The following is a 15,021-nucleotide window of genomic DNA, read 5'->3' on the forward strand; positions in this document are numbered from 1 at the left end:
CTGATGACCTACTTCTGAAAAATGCAGATTTGAAAATCCTATGGAGCGTTGTTTGGCTCTGACATACATGGGGTCGCCATGAGTTGGATTCAACTCAATGGGAACTGATTTTTTAAATTATATATAGTAACAGTTATGAAAGTTATGTAAGGATAATACTCAGTTCCTGTCTGCTTACATATCTTCCGATTTGCTCTTTCCCAGCCCCCAGAGAACATTATTAATCAGATCATGGACTAAATGGCCAATTATATCTATTATCAGTGGGGGTCAGGTAGACAGGAAATGTAGAGGAATAAGGTAGGAACTTTATGTGCCAACACCATACCCATCAATGCTTACCTGAAAATTCTCATGGAAGAAAAGTTGAGCCCAATGCAAAGAGGATAGTGGCAGCTGGGAGACAGCAGGTGAGATTTTCATGGTCAGATATCACCCTTGCCCATGCAAGCTATCCCAGGTACACCCCGTGAAGTGTTTTTCTCAGACAGGCATTCAATTCTCAGGGAAAATAGCCGGGCCTATAGGGCGGGGGGTGAAACATGAGCTGTGGAGGTATCATACAGGATCTTTATGTGAAAACACTATTTGTTTTCAAAATAAAATAAATGAAACATAATTGAAGTCATTTTCACATAACATGAGCTAAGCCCATCAGACACAAATGAAACGAAAGGACATGGAAAAGGATACGAAATCTTCTTGGCAATGAGAAGCAGTGTCTGGGATATAAATCAAGTTTAAATGAAAAATTTACATGTTGGTATTAGCAATATCCTGTAGGAAAATAGACAGGGAAGATAAAGGGGACAAATATTAGCTAAGAATGTACTCTAGGGATAAAATTGGCTTGCCTAAAGTCAAGCAACCTATAAGTGGTGGAACCAGGATTAAAACCATCCTGCTTCAGAACCAGTCTTCACACCACACCAAGCTCCCGGGGTCGGGGGGTGGGAATGAGGGAGGATAAAAGAGAGAAATGAGCAAGTGGTGCCAATTCCAAGATCCGGGGCCCACCCAGAGACTATAACAATTTATATTCTTGAAATGGAAAAACATATAAAGACCACCTTTATTGAACCTGATCAATCCATCTTTCCATCTTTCTACCAGAAGAATTTTACACACACCTTTAGGGGTGAAAGTCAAGTCTCCTCCCCAGAGTGTACTATGTCATGGGATTTTGTGACTCAAGCTTTCTTCGTGTCCTCTACTGAGCTATAATTATGCTAAGCTAATATTTATAATTTCACCATATGACCTGATTCTGATATGTAGAATAATCGGGAACATGTAACTTCAAAACAGACTGTATATGTAGTTTCTTCTAGTGTTATGGTAATCCTTCAGTTCACAATTTTAAAAGTTCTACATGCCATTGTAAAAACAACCATGATTTATATAATTAAGACTTTTCTATTATCTTTGAGCCCTGGTGGCGCAGTGGTTAAAACTTGGCTGCTAACCAAAAGATTGGCATTTCAAAGCCACCAGCTGCTCCCTGGAAACCCTAAGGGGCAGTTCTACTCTTTCCTATAGAGTCACCATGAATCAGAATTGGCTCAACGGCAATGGTTTGCTTAAAAGTTAAATACTACATTAGGAACACGATTTCATTTGTAAAATTTTAACCACAGATATGTAGAACCCAAAGTCATCAAATCCTTGGAGCTTATAGTATTTACTAAGGCTTGTGGTAATACTGAAGGCTTTTCTGTGCTCAGTTCATTCATATTATTTCACCACTGCATGCATTCTCTGGTGTACGGTGAGTTGTGACTTCTGGATGAAGGCTTTTCCACATATGGTACATTGATAGGGTTTCTCCCCAGTATGAATTCTAATATGTACAACAAGGTCTGAGTTCTGGGAAAATGCCTTACCACATTCAGTACATATGTAAGGTTTCTCTCCTGTATGAATTTGTTTATGTCCTGGCGGGTGAGACTTCTGAGAGAACACTTTTCCACACTCAGTACACACATAAGGCTTTTCTCCTGTGTGAACACTCTGATGTCCAATGAGATGGGACTGCTGACAAAAGGCTTTTCCACATTCACTGCATTTACAGGGTTTCTATCCAGTATGTGTTCTCTGATGTATGATGAGCTGTGACTTCCGGGAGAAGGTCTTGCCACATTCAGTACATTTACAAGGTTTTTTCCCAGTATGAATTATATGATATATAATAAGTTCTGACTTCCTGCTAAAGGCTTCCCCACACTGAGTGCATTTGTGAGGTTTCTCTCCAGTGTGAATTCTCTTACATATAATGAGGTGGGACTTCACACAGAATGCTTTCCCACATTCAGTGCACTCATATGGCTTCTCTCCAGTATATGCTCTATGATGTATAATAAGCTGTGACTTCTGGGAGAAAGCCTTCTCACATTGACTACATTCATATGGTTTTTCCCCAGTGTGAATTCTCTGATATATAATGAGGGGAGATTTCTGGGAGAAGGCTTTCCCACATTCACTACATTCATATGGTTTTTTCCCAGAATGAACTTTCTGATGTATAAGGAGGGATGATTTCTGAGACAAGGCTTTTCTACATTCAGAACATTCATAAGGTTTCTCCCCTGTATGAGTTCTTTGATGTACAATTAGGTGTGACTTCTCACTGAAGGCTTTTCCACATGCACCACAATCATATGGTTTTTCTCCAGTATGAATTCTTTGATGTATAATGAGCTGTGATTTCTCGAGAAAGAGCTTTCCACAGTCAATACACAGTACTTCTCCCCAATTTCAATACTTGTATATTGAATAAGAGATTGTTCAGTGCTAAGAATGTTTCCACACTGATTATCTTCACAGTACCTCACCCCATTAAGAATTTTCTCATGCTTAGAACGGAAAGAACCGTTGCTAGATGTTCTTTCTTCTCTCACACCCAAAATTCTCATCGATGTTTTCTCTTGCATAACCCTTATTACAACTGAGTAGGATTTTATTAGGTTTCAAACTACCTTCAAATGAGTCATATTTATACAGTCTTTGTCTTGAAGTGCCTAAGTCTGTGCACTCATGAAATAGTTTTCCAAAGGCATTATATGTGTGACCTGACTCCCCCATAACTCTTTTGTTGTTAATGATTGTGACTTGCCTGAAAGACTTGTTTTGGTTTTCCTCATCTCTCTCCAGGTGGTCATCACCTTGCCAGACTTTTAAAATGGAGCACTATGAATGATCCCTTGTGACACTTTCAAATATTTCCTTATGAAAGGAAACATCTCCAAAAATACCCAGCTGAGGGGCATCAAGTCTACTCTCCAAATCTGAAAGAATAAAGAGATAAAATCAACCAAATAGAAGATTTAGTAGAGGACAGAACATGTGGAACAAATGAATGATCCAGAACGGCCCATGAGCACAAAGGATGGAAGGGGCTCAGACCATTTAGAAACACAATAAAACATGTAAGTTTATCTGATGAATAAAGATAGAAACCCTGGTGGCATAGTGGTTAAGAGCTACAGCTGCTGACCAAAAAGGTCAGCAGTTCAAATCCACCAGGCACTCCTTGGAAACCCTATGGGGCAGTTCTACTCTGTCCTATAGGGTTTATAAGTTGGAATCAACTTGACGGCAACAGATTTGGTCTTTTTTTGTTTTGTTTTACTTCTAATAATGATGACATGAGGTGCTCATGAAATTCCTCTCTGCAGAAAATAAGTGTAAAACTGAATACAATTCACTGAATAATGACTAAAGGCAGACTACAAGCTAAGAAGTGTTTACTCATTAAAAACTGCTACTTCATTGGGAAAGAAAGGGGAGTTTGCGGCCTTCTTTCACAGAGCTTTCCCACACCCATATCCCAGTTTACGCGGCATTAACAAACCAGTGGCAAACTTAGTTTGAAGCTGATGGTAGAGCAGCTAGAAATTTAACTGGGGGAATTTGGAAGCAAAAACTGTCATAGAACTCAGATTATAAACTCTCCACACATTGCTATCTGACAGCTAAAATGTATGTGCAAGGAGATCCCAGAAAACCCACAAGTGATTAAACGCTAGAGAGACTTATGCACTTTCTATACCTTGAAAGCATTCTAACTCACACACAACTCCGGCAGTAAAGTACAGAAGACTTACTTTTTTTCCATGCCTAGTGTAGCCTGTCCAAATTGCTAGCTCATCTCTAAGTTATGTGAATGCAGAGGAATCCCTTAGGGAGTCAGGCTTTAAAAAAAAAAAAAGAGCAAATACCAGCGGTGGCACACTATGAGAGAAACAGATGTCAGTTTGAGCCCAAGTAGTTAATTACCTCTTAAAAATTCAACAATGTACAGTTTTTGACCAAAAATTATTAGACATGCAAAGAAACAGGAAAATGAAACCTATACTCAAGAACAAAATCACTCAATAAAAACTGACTCACGGTGGATCCAGATAATAGAATAACACAGACTGCAAATAATAAAAAAAAAAAAAAAAGCCAAATAAGCTATAATAAATATGTTCAAATAATTAAAGGAAAACATGCCAAGGAATGAGTGAACAACAGGCAATTTCAAAAGAAAAGGAAATTATATAAAAGGACCAGTTTGACTATAAAGCGATATAATTTAGGGGTAATGGGAAGGTTCCATATCTTGATTATGGTGATGTTACATGACTCTAAGCATTTGTCAAAATATAAAGAAAGAGTAAACTTTATTTTATGTAAATTTAAAAATAAATTAAACAAAGAATCATATTCTAAAGCTGAGGTGAAAAATATACCAGATGGGTTCATTAGCAGATTTGAAAAGGCAGAAGACAAACTCAGGGAACTTAAAAATCCAAACAACAAAGAGGAAGAAAAAGATTTAACAAAAATAAAATAGGGCCTCAGAGATCTGTGGATTAATATTAAGCATTCCAGTATATGTATAACTACAGTGCCAGAAAGAGAGTAGAAAAAGGGACAGATAAAATATGTGAAGAAATACTGTCTGAAAAGTTACCAAATTTGGTGGAAAATATTAACTTACAGATACAAGAAGCTCATCAAATCACAAGTAGAATACCTAGATACCTAAACACATCATAATCAAACTGTTGATAGTAAAGATAAAGAGAAAATCTTGAAAGCAGAAAGAGAAAAATGACATATCATGCACAGGAGAAAAATAACAGAATTTTCAGTTGACTTCTCAACACACACACAAAAAAAGGAAGCCAGGAAACATTGGAGTGACAGATTCAAAGTGCTAAAAGAAAGTAACCTGTCAACTAAGAATTCTATATTCAGTGAATCTTTACTTTTAAAATGATGGCAAAATAAATACATTTCCAGATAAACAAAAATGTGTTGATAGCAGACTTGTTCTATAAGAAATAGTAAAGAAAGTCTTCTGGCTGAAGAGAAGTGATACCAGATGGTAACACAAATTCACAGAACACTAGAAATAAAAAAAATGTGGATAAATACAAAGTAGGTCGTATATGTCCATTTTTTCTCGTTTCTTCTAACTTCTTTAAAAGACTTTTGAAAGCAAAAATTGCAACAATGTATTGCCAAATTTATGACAAATATAAGTGCAACATATATGACTACAAATGAGCAAAGCAGCACAGGATGGTTGGGTGTGGGGGTGAAGAACACAGCTATGCCAGTGCAGAATTTCTATATTTTGTTGGGGAAAAAAAGGCAAAAAAAAACTTGAAGTAGATAGTGAGTGTTAAAAATCACACCGTAATTGCTAAAGTGACCCATACACACATACACACAAAGAACTACATGTTATTAATGTCTGACTTATGTACAACCCATAGCTAGCAATCAACTCCCATAAAGCCCATTATATTCAAAATTCAAGGTACATACAATGGTTTATAACAACGAACGCGTGCTACTTTGTGATGTGCATCAAAACATTTTCATTATTACTGTATTATTATCTTAAAAATGTTTTTAGTGTATCTGGAAGTGTTTCTTTAAAGTTTTTATGCATAGAAAGGTACACTACATACTAGACACCAAGATAAACATTTGACTAACTGAGATTAGATACGAACTGTACCTAACTGTTCTGACTTATGTACAAATAGGACTTAAAGACAGAGTTAGCGAAGGAACTTCTTCACAATCTGGGAACAGCCTATACAGCTAAGAATTCAATAGAACAATTAAACTAGTATATTAAAAAATATTCTTTTAACAATAAAGAAGGCATTAAAACAAAAACAGAGACCAAAAAAGCAATCAGACAAAGAGAAAACAAACAGCAAAATGAAAAACCTAAGTCAAACCAAATCAATAATAATGCTAACTGAGAACAGAATAACAACAGAATAATCAAAGGACAGAAATTGTCAGACTGAATAAAACAGTAAGAGTCAACTATATGTTGTCTAAAAGAGATACACTTTAAATTCAAAGATACAAATAGACTGAACATAAAAGGATGGAAAAAGATATACTAGGCATGTAGTAAGCATAAGCAAGGTGGAGTAGATATATTAATATCAGACAAAATAAACTTCAAGACAACAAATATTAGAAAAAAGGGGAATATTCCAAAACTGTAAAAAGGATCACTCCAGCAAGAAAATATAATTATAAATGTATATGCACCTAACAACAGAGCCCCACCAAATATGAAATCAAAGCTGACAAAAATGAAAAGAAAGACAAATTAACAATTATAGCTACTTTATTTCAATGCTCCTCGCAAAATAATTGGTAAAACAAGTAGACAAAAAAAAATCAGTAAGTATCACGTAAACTGATGTAATTAACATCTATCGACGTAAAAAATTGACATACCACCCAACAACTGAATACATATTCCTTTCAAGGGCACATGGAACAGTCATGAAAATAGACTATACACAAAGCCTCAAAACAAGTTTCAATAATTTTATAATGATGGAGATTATACAGAGTATATTCTCCAAGCATAAAAAAATTAAATTAGAAATAGATAACAGAAGGAAATCTGGGAAATCTCCCCAAGTATTAGGAAATTCAACAACACAATTATATACAACCCATGTGTCAAAGAGAAAAGTCATAGGAGGAATTAGAAAATATTTTAATGGAATAAAAAAAAAAATGAAAACACAAAATATCAAAATTTGTGAGATGCAGCTAAAGCAGTGTTTAGAGGAAAAATGATATAGCCTTCACTGTGCACAACTCTGATATGCACAAATTTCAGTTACCATAGTTTAATTAAACTATGTCCCCCAACAACACAGTTCAGATTCAGTTACTAAGGTATATTATCTGTGAACAATGGCATAAAGTAAAAATTTCACTGCTAGCTCTTCTGTCCAGAAAGCACTACATCAATAACAGATACACATCATGACCAGTGACTAATCATTTCAGTGATTGTTGACAGTACATTTGTTATTCAGTATGCTTACAGACAGAAAACCATACAGTCATGTTGCTTCCTTGTCTCCCCGTGATAAACCCACATGATATTTTACAAAAATGGATAATCAAAAAAGGAACAGGTCAACAAAAATGAAAGTATAGCAAAGAAAGCAAGTTAAGTGATTAACACTGGAAGTGAAACTGGGTTATGACTGGAAGATGGCTAACCATGGAAATGTTACAATGCCATCTTTCAAGACACTTTAGATATGCAGCCACAGGAACTTAGTGAAGGTAAACTCATCTACTTAAATGAAGAAAGTGGCTGTGACAAAAGGATAAAGATATCCTAGAGGAAGTGACACCGGTAAAACTCCGCACATTAAATGAACTCTTGTAAATATTTCATAACATTGAAAGCACAAAGGATGAAATGTTGGAAGCTGATCCAAATTTAGAAAGGAGTATGACAACTGGCCAAGGCATAAAAGATGAAAAGAAGGCAAGCACTGTTCAAGCTACTCTTGATAAGTTTTCAAAGCCACAAAGAGATACCACTTCACACCCACTGTTGTTGTTGTTAGGTGCCGTCGAGTCTGTTCCGACTCATAGCAACCCTACGCGCAACAGAACGAAACACTGCCCGGTCCTGCACCATCATTAGGATTGTTGTTATGGTTGGGCTCACTGTTGCAGCCACTGTGTCAATCCACCTCATTGAGGGTCTTCCTCTTTCCACTGACCCTGTACTCTGCCAAGCATGATGTCCTTCTCTAGGGACTGATCCCTCCTGACAACATGACCAAAGTATGTAAGATGCAGTCTCGCCATCCTTGCTTCTAAGGAGCATTCTGGTTGTACTTCTTCCAAGACAGATTTGTTCATTCTTTTGGCAGTACATGGTATATTCAATATTCTTGACCAACACCACAATTCAAAGGCATCAATTTTTCTTTAGTCTTCCTTTTTCATTGTCCAGCTTTCACATGCATATGATGCGACTGAAAATAACATGGTTTTTTTTTTTGGGGGGGGGGTCAGGCACACCTTAGTCTTCAAGGTGACATCTTTGCTTTTCAACGCTTTAAAGAGGTCCGTTGCAGCAAATTCACCCAATGCAATATCTCTCTTGATTTCTTGACTGCTGCTTCCATGGCTGTTGATTGTAGATCCAAGTAAAATGAAATCCTTGACAACTTCAATCTTTTCTCCATTTATCATGATGTTGCTCATCAGTCCAGTTATGAGGATTTTTGTTTTTGATGTTCTTAGCTGAGTCTCCCGAGGGGCCTGAAGTGTTTACTTTGAAAAAATTCAAGTGTCTAAAACAGGCCCAAGTTGCCTGGATACCGCAGCTAGGAATAATGGAATAGGACCGCAGTTCTATTTTGTTGTTTTCGGAACTGAGGCCACGATTAAGAGGGACGGGCAGGGGCATTCATATTGCGCCACTAGAGGTGAAATTCTTGGACCAGCACAAGATGGACCAGAGCAAACCATTTGCCAAGAATGTTTTCATTAATCACACCCACTAGGATAGCTAAAATTAAAAGTCAGATAGTAACAAGTATTGATGAAAATGTGGAGAAATCATAACCCTCATTGTGGTGCAGTGAATTACTTAATATGGCCCTTATAGCCATGCATAGTCTTGTAACTCCCACACACTGGTTGGGTGGGGCTATGCAAATAAGGTGCTTGTGTTTCCACCAAGAGGACTGGACAGATTCTTAATAATACAAATAAGGTGCATGGTACCCTTTTTGGGCCATGCAAATAAGTTGTATGGAATCCTATTGAGGAGATTGGTCAGTTTTGGCATCCCGCTAGGCTTAAAATGAGCCATCCCAGAGGTAGAAAGAGAAGATATCATTACTATCAAAAACAAGAGACAGATGTGGAGCATATCCTTTGGACCTGGGGACCCTACACTGAGAACCTTCTAGACTCAGGAGACAGAGACAGGTGTAACACTGGAGACAGTGAAAAACAGCAAGAAGTGTCCGTATAGAAATGGTGACAGCTGAACCAGGAGACAGGCATGAGACAGTGCAGTAGACTTCCTGGCCCACAGAGCAGGGCAGCTACAGTGGGCATGCTGACCCAAAAAAGTGAGAGAGCCACAAACCTTTGGGCAGAAGGCTTGCTGGCAGGGAACTTGGAGGAGGCTGGTTTGTCAACCTACGGTGCAAGAGAACTGAGCGCCTTTGGGCTGAGGCTTATTAGAGGAATGGGGTGCCTCTGGGTGCTTATTGGCTGAGCTAACGAACATTATAACCCTTGCCCAAGCAGGGCAGAAGCCAGGCTGAGAGCCCAGGGCTGAGAGCCAAGGGCCAAGAGACCAAGAGGCTGAGGGGTGGAGGGCAAAAGAGAGGCCTGCCTGTGGGTATGGCTGAGAAGCTTTCCTGATTGAAGAGCTTTATCCTGAGTTGTTCCTGATCCTGAACTGTAACCTGTTACTTCCATAATAAACCCTACAGTACAGTGAATTACTTAATATGACCCTCCTAGCCATGCATGGTCTTGTAACTCCCACCAAGCCACTGGGTGGAACTATGCAAATATGTTGCTTGTGTCCCACCAAGGGGATTGGACAGCTTGCTAATAATGCATATAAGATGCATGGCACTGTTGTGGGGGGTGGAATCATGCCAATAAGGCATATGAAACCCTAACAAGGGGATTGGTCAGTTTTACCATCCCGCTAGGCTTAAAATCAGCCATTCCCCAAGCAGGAAAGGGGGACCTCACTACCACCAAGAAACAATAGCCAAGAGTAGAGTGCATCTTTTGAATCCAGGGTCCCTGAGCTGAGAACCTCCTTGACCCAGGAGAGAGAGAGAGAGCTGTAACACTGGAGACAGTACGAGAGGGCAAAAAGCAGCAGCAGAGAGACAATGGCAGAACCAGGGGACTAGCACAAAGTGGCACAGTAGGCTTTCCAACCCACAGAGCCGACCCATAGAGTGAGAGAGCTGAGCATGCTAACCCCTAAAGCAAGAGAGCTGAGCACCTTCAGGCAGCAGGCTTGGGGACAGAGTAGGGTGCCACTAGGCATTTATTGGTGGAGCTAAAGAGCTTTGTAACACTTGCCCCAGCAGGGCAAAGGCCAGGCTGGCCCAAGAGGCCTGAGGGACTCAGAGGCCAAGAGCCAGAGAGAGGTCTGCCTGCAGGCACAGCTAAGAAAAGGCTGTCTTGATCAAAGAACTGCATTCTGAGTTGTCTCTGATCCTGAATTGTAACTTATTACTTCCTTAATAAACCCCATAACTGTGAGTATGCTCTGTGAGTTCTGTGTGACCACTGTAATGAATTATTGAACCCAACACAGAAGTAGAGAGTACTATGGAAAGGATGGATGGCTTCAGAATTGGTAGGAAGTTTGGAGATAGAGGTATGTTTGACCTTCGCCTCATAGGAATCAGCCTTGGACTGATGCAGATGATGATTCTCCTACCTTGTGAACGTAAATACTGCCACGTCGTTCTTTACACTCATACACTGTTAGTAGGAATGGAAAATAGTGCAAACACTTTGAGACACAGTCCGGCAGTTACTCAAATGGTTACATATACAGTTACTATAAAAAAAAAGTTTTTTTTTTTTTACTATACATCTTAGTTATTCAGTGGTGCTATAACAGAAATACTACAAATGGATGGTTTTAACAAAGAGAAATTTATTCTCTTACAGTTCAGGAGGCTAGAACTTTGAATTCAGGGTGCCAGCTCCAGGTGAAGGCTTTCTCTCTCTGTTGACTCTGGAGGAAGGTCCTTGTTATCAATCTTCCCCTGTTCTAGGAGCTTCTCAGTGCAGGGACTCCAGGTCCAAAGGACACGTGCTCCTAGCTCTACTTTCTTGGTGGTATGAGGTCCCCATGTCTCTCTGCTCACTTCTCTCTCTTATATCACAAATGAAATTGGTTTAAGACACAGCTGAATGTTATATATTGAGTCCTGGCTCACTAACATAACTGCCTCTAATTCTGCCTCATTAACATCATAGAGGTAGGACTTACAACACATAGGAAAATCACATCAGATGACAAAATGGTAGATAATCACACAATACTGGGAATCACGGCCTAGCCAAGTTAACACATATTTTGGGGGCACACAAGTCAATCCATAACACCATATGACCCAGCAATTTCAGTCCTAGGTATATACCCAAAGAAAACGGAAACATATGTCCACACAAAAACTTATACCAAATATTTATAGCAGCATTTATTCATAATAGCCAAAAGGGGGAAACAATCTAAGTGTTATTCAACAGATGAATGGATAAATAAAATGTGGTATTATCCATACAATGGAATACTATTTGGCCATCAAAAGAAATGAAGTACTTGAAACATGCTAAACATGGATGAACTTTGAAAACCTTATGCTAAGTGAAAGAAGCCAGTAACAAAAGATCATTTTTATACGATTCCATTTATATGAAATGTGCAGAACAGGCAAATCTATAGATAGAAATAGATTAGTGGTTGGTTTGGGCTATAGAGGTTGTGGATAGGAAGGTATAAAAATGACGTGGTGGGGGCGTTTGACCTCCTCCAACTTCATGAGCGGGAGAGAGAGAATCAAGCATCAGCCCAAGGCTGAGTCTTCTGAGGTGGAGGTCAAAAATACCTCTACTCTCCAACCTTTTTACTTTCTGACACCAAGGGTCCATCCCACGGCACTCTCTACTTCTCTGTTGGGTTTGATAATTCATTGCAATGGCCACAAAGAACTCAGAGACCATACTCAATTACAGGGTTTATTAGCAAAGTAAAAGGTTACAATTTAGGGCCAGGAAAGACTCAGGATACAGTTCCTTTGTCAAGACAGCTTCTCAGCCACGCCAGCAGAGAGGCATCTCTCTGGGCCTCCACCTCTTGGCCCCCAGCCCTTTGCCAGGCCCCTAGCCCTTTGCCAGGACAAGTGTTACAAAGCTCTTTATCCTGCTAATAACTGCCCGGGTGCACCCCACTCTGCCCGTAGGCCTTGGCCCAAAGGCACTCAGCTCTCTTGCTCCACGGGAGGGTTGGCAAGCCTAGATCCCCCGACAGGTACCCTGAGATACCCTACTCCACCAAGAAGTCTCTTGCCTAAAGGCACTCAGCCCTCTCACTCTGCAGGCCAGGAAATCCACCGCGCTGTCTCCTGCTGATCTCCCCGTTCTGCTCTGCTGTGCTTGCCACCGCTTCTCGCCATCTTGCACTGTCTCCAATATTAGAGCTGTCTCCTGGGTCTAGGAGGCTCTCAGCACAGGGACCCCAGAACCAGAGGACACACTCTGCTCCCAGCTCTTCTTTCATGGTGGTAGTGAGGTCACCCTCTTTCTGCCTCTGGGATGGCTCATTTAAAGCAGAATGAAAAAACTGGCCAATCTCCTCATTAGAGTTTTATACACCTTATTTACATGGTCCCACCCCCAGTACCATGCACCTTACAGGCTTATTAGCAAGCTATCTGTCATGAATTGAACCGTGTCCCCCCAAAAATGTGTTCATCAATTGCACTGGGCTATGATTCCTGGTATTGTGTGATTTTCCTGTATGTTATAAATCCTGCCTCTATGATGTTAATGAGGGAGGATGGGCAGCAGTTGTATTAGTGAGGCAGGACTCAACCTACAAGATTGGATTGTATCTTGAGGCAATCTCTTGAGATATAACAGAAAAGTGAACAGAGAGACAGGGGGACCTCGTACCACCAAGAATGCAGTGCCGGGAGCAGAGTGCATCCTTTAGGCCCGGGGTTCCTGCGCAGAGAAGCTCCTAGTCTGGGGGAAGATTGATGAGAAGGCTGACAGAGAGAGAAAGCCTTCCCCTGGGGCTGACGTCCTGAATTTGGACTTTTAGCCTACTTTATTGTGAGAAAATAAATTTCTCTTTGTTAAAGCCATCCACTTGTGGTATTTCTCTTACAGCAGCACTAGATAACTAAGACACTATCCAATCCCCTTGGTGGGCCACAGTACCTTATTTGCATAGTTCCACCCAATCTTTTGGTGGGAGTTACAAGACCATGGTGAGAAAGGCCATATAAAAGTGATCCATCGTACCACAGGAGGCTACTTGGTTTCTTTTTGGGTGATAATAATGCTCTAAATTTGTGGTGCGATGGATTGCTTTCCTATGGCCTTTCTCGCCATGGTCTTTTAACTCTCACCCATGTGACTATAAAAACAAGGTTAACTGTGACCATCCCAGAGGCGGGAGGAGAGAATCTCACCACTATCAAGAAAGAAGAGCCAGGAACAGAGCACATCCTTTGGACCCAGGATCCCTGTGCTGAGAAGCTCCTGGAACCAGGAGATAGAGAGAAAGTGAGAGCTGTAACAAGAAGCAGTGGCACAGATACAGTAGCAGCAGAACTGGGAAAGCAGCAGGAGATGGCCTGGCTCACGGAATGAGAAAGCTAAGTGCCTGCGGCAGGGGCTTGCTAATGGAGTAGGGTGTCTCGAGGCACTTGGTGGGGCTAGGTTTGCCAATCCACGGAGCTAGAGTAGAGTGCCTTTGGGCTGAGGTTTACTGGCAGAGTGTGATGCTTCTGGGCACTTATTGGTAGAGCTAAAAGAGCTTTGTAACACTTGCCCAAGCAGGGCAGAGGCCAGGGGGCCAGAGAGAGGCCTGCCTGCAGTCATGGCTGAGAAGAGGCTGTCCTGATGGAAGAACTGTATCTCAAGCATTCCTGAACCTGAATTGTAACCTGTCACTTCCCTAATAAATCCCACAATTGTTGAGTATGGTCTGTGAGTTCTGTGCGCCAATTGCAATGAATTATCCAACTCAGCAGGGTGCCGTGCTAGGGATGTTCGTGTTTTATTTGGTAAAAATGGCGGAGACAGGAGGCATGTCTGCCTCATAGGAATCAGACTTGGGCTGTTGATTTTGATTCTCCCTCCCCCTTGTGATGTTAGAGGAGATCTGACACCACCACTACACCATTTTTACACTTAATTAGCTGTTGAATACCTACTATGTGCTCAGCACAGAAGCAAAGAATAGGAGATATTGATCTGGGTGAGATATAAGCCTCAGCTGCCAACCAATTAAAAACCAAAACCAACGAAATGTGATTTCATTTTCTCTTGTACCCCATCTGCCAGAATTTCAGCTGGATAGATCCAGTCCACTATGTCTGTCTTGATGATCCACACCTCTTCTCCATGTTCCAACTTGGCGATGACATCTGATTTGGAAACAGGATATCCTATTACACGGAAATCACAGAGGAACTGGGATTGACTTCAGCTGAAGAAAGAAAAGAAGGTGCAGTTTCAGGAACCCCACAATGAAGCTGTTGAGCTAGCTCTCAGCAAAGTAATGGCCTTCCAGTGGGGAGGGCAAGGAGGGCACAAAAGTCATTCAGAGGATGTGAGGACTCCCATGACAAGACCACTGTTTCATATGGGGTGCTCCAGACTTTATCAAAACAGACCTGGAAGGAACCATTTAAGAGAAATAGTCATGGTGGCGTCTGGACATCCAGTCCTGAATCGAGTACACAAGAATTTCAATACATGTTTGTTGAATAGAACATAGAATGGTTTCAATAAACTTAGGAGAAGGCAGGATTGAAATCACACCTTTCCAAATGAGAAAGAGAAAAGCAGCCCCTGATTTGAGAGCAAGCCTGGCACTTGCAACTCTTCTATTTAACATAAACAAATTCACAGAACGCCAGACAAAGCCATGCAGTGATT

At 40.5% G+C, this 15,021-nt stretch overlaps 1 pseudogene; it reads right to left on the reverse strand.

The window, feature by feature from the left end:
- Positions 1–1,674: 1,674 nt before the first annotated feature.
- Positions 1,675–14,787, reverse strand: LOC111751571 (zinc finger protein 300-like; annotated as a pseudogene).
- Positions 14,788–15,021: the final 234 nt, after the last annotated feature.

This window comes from Loxodonta africana, chromosome 2 (genome assembly GCF_030014295.1).
Source record: "Loxodonta africana isolate mLoxAfr1 chromosome 2, mLoxAfr1.hap2, whole genome shotgun sequence".
NCBI lineage: Eukaryota > Metazoa > Chordata > Mammalia > Proboscidea > Elephantidae > Loxodonta > Loxodonta africana.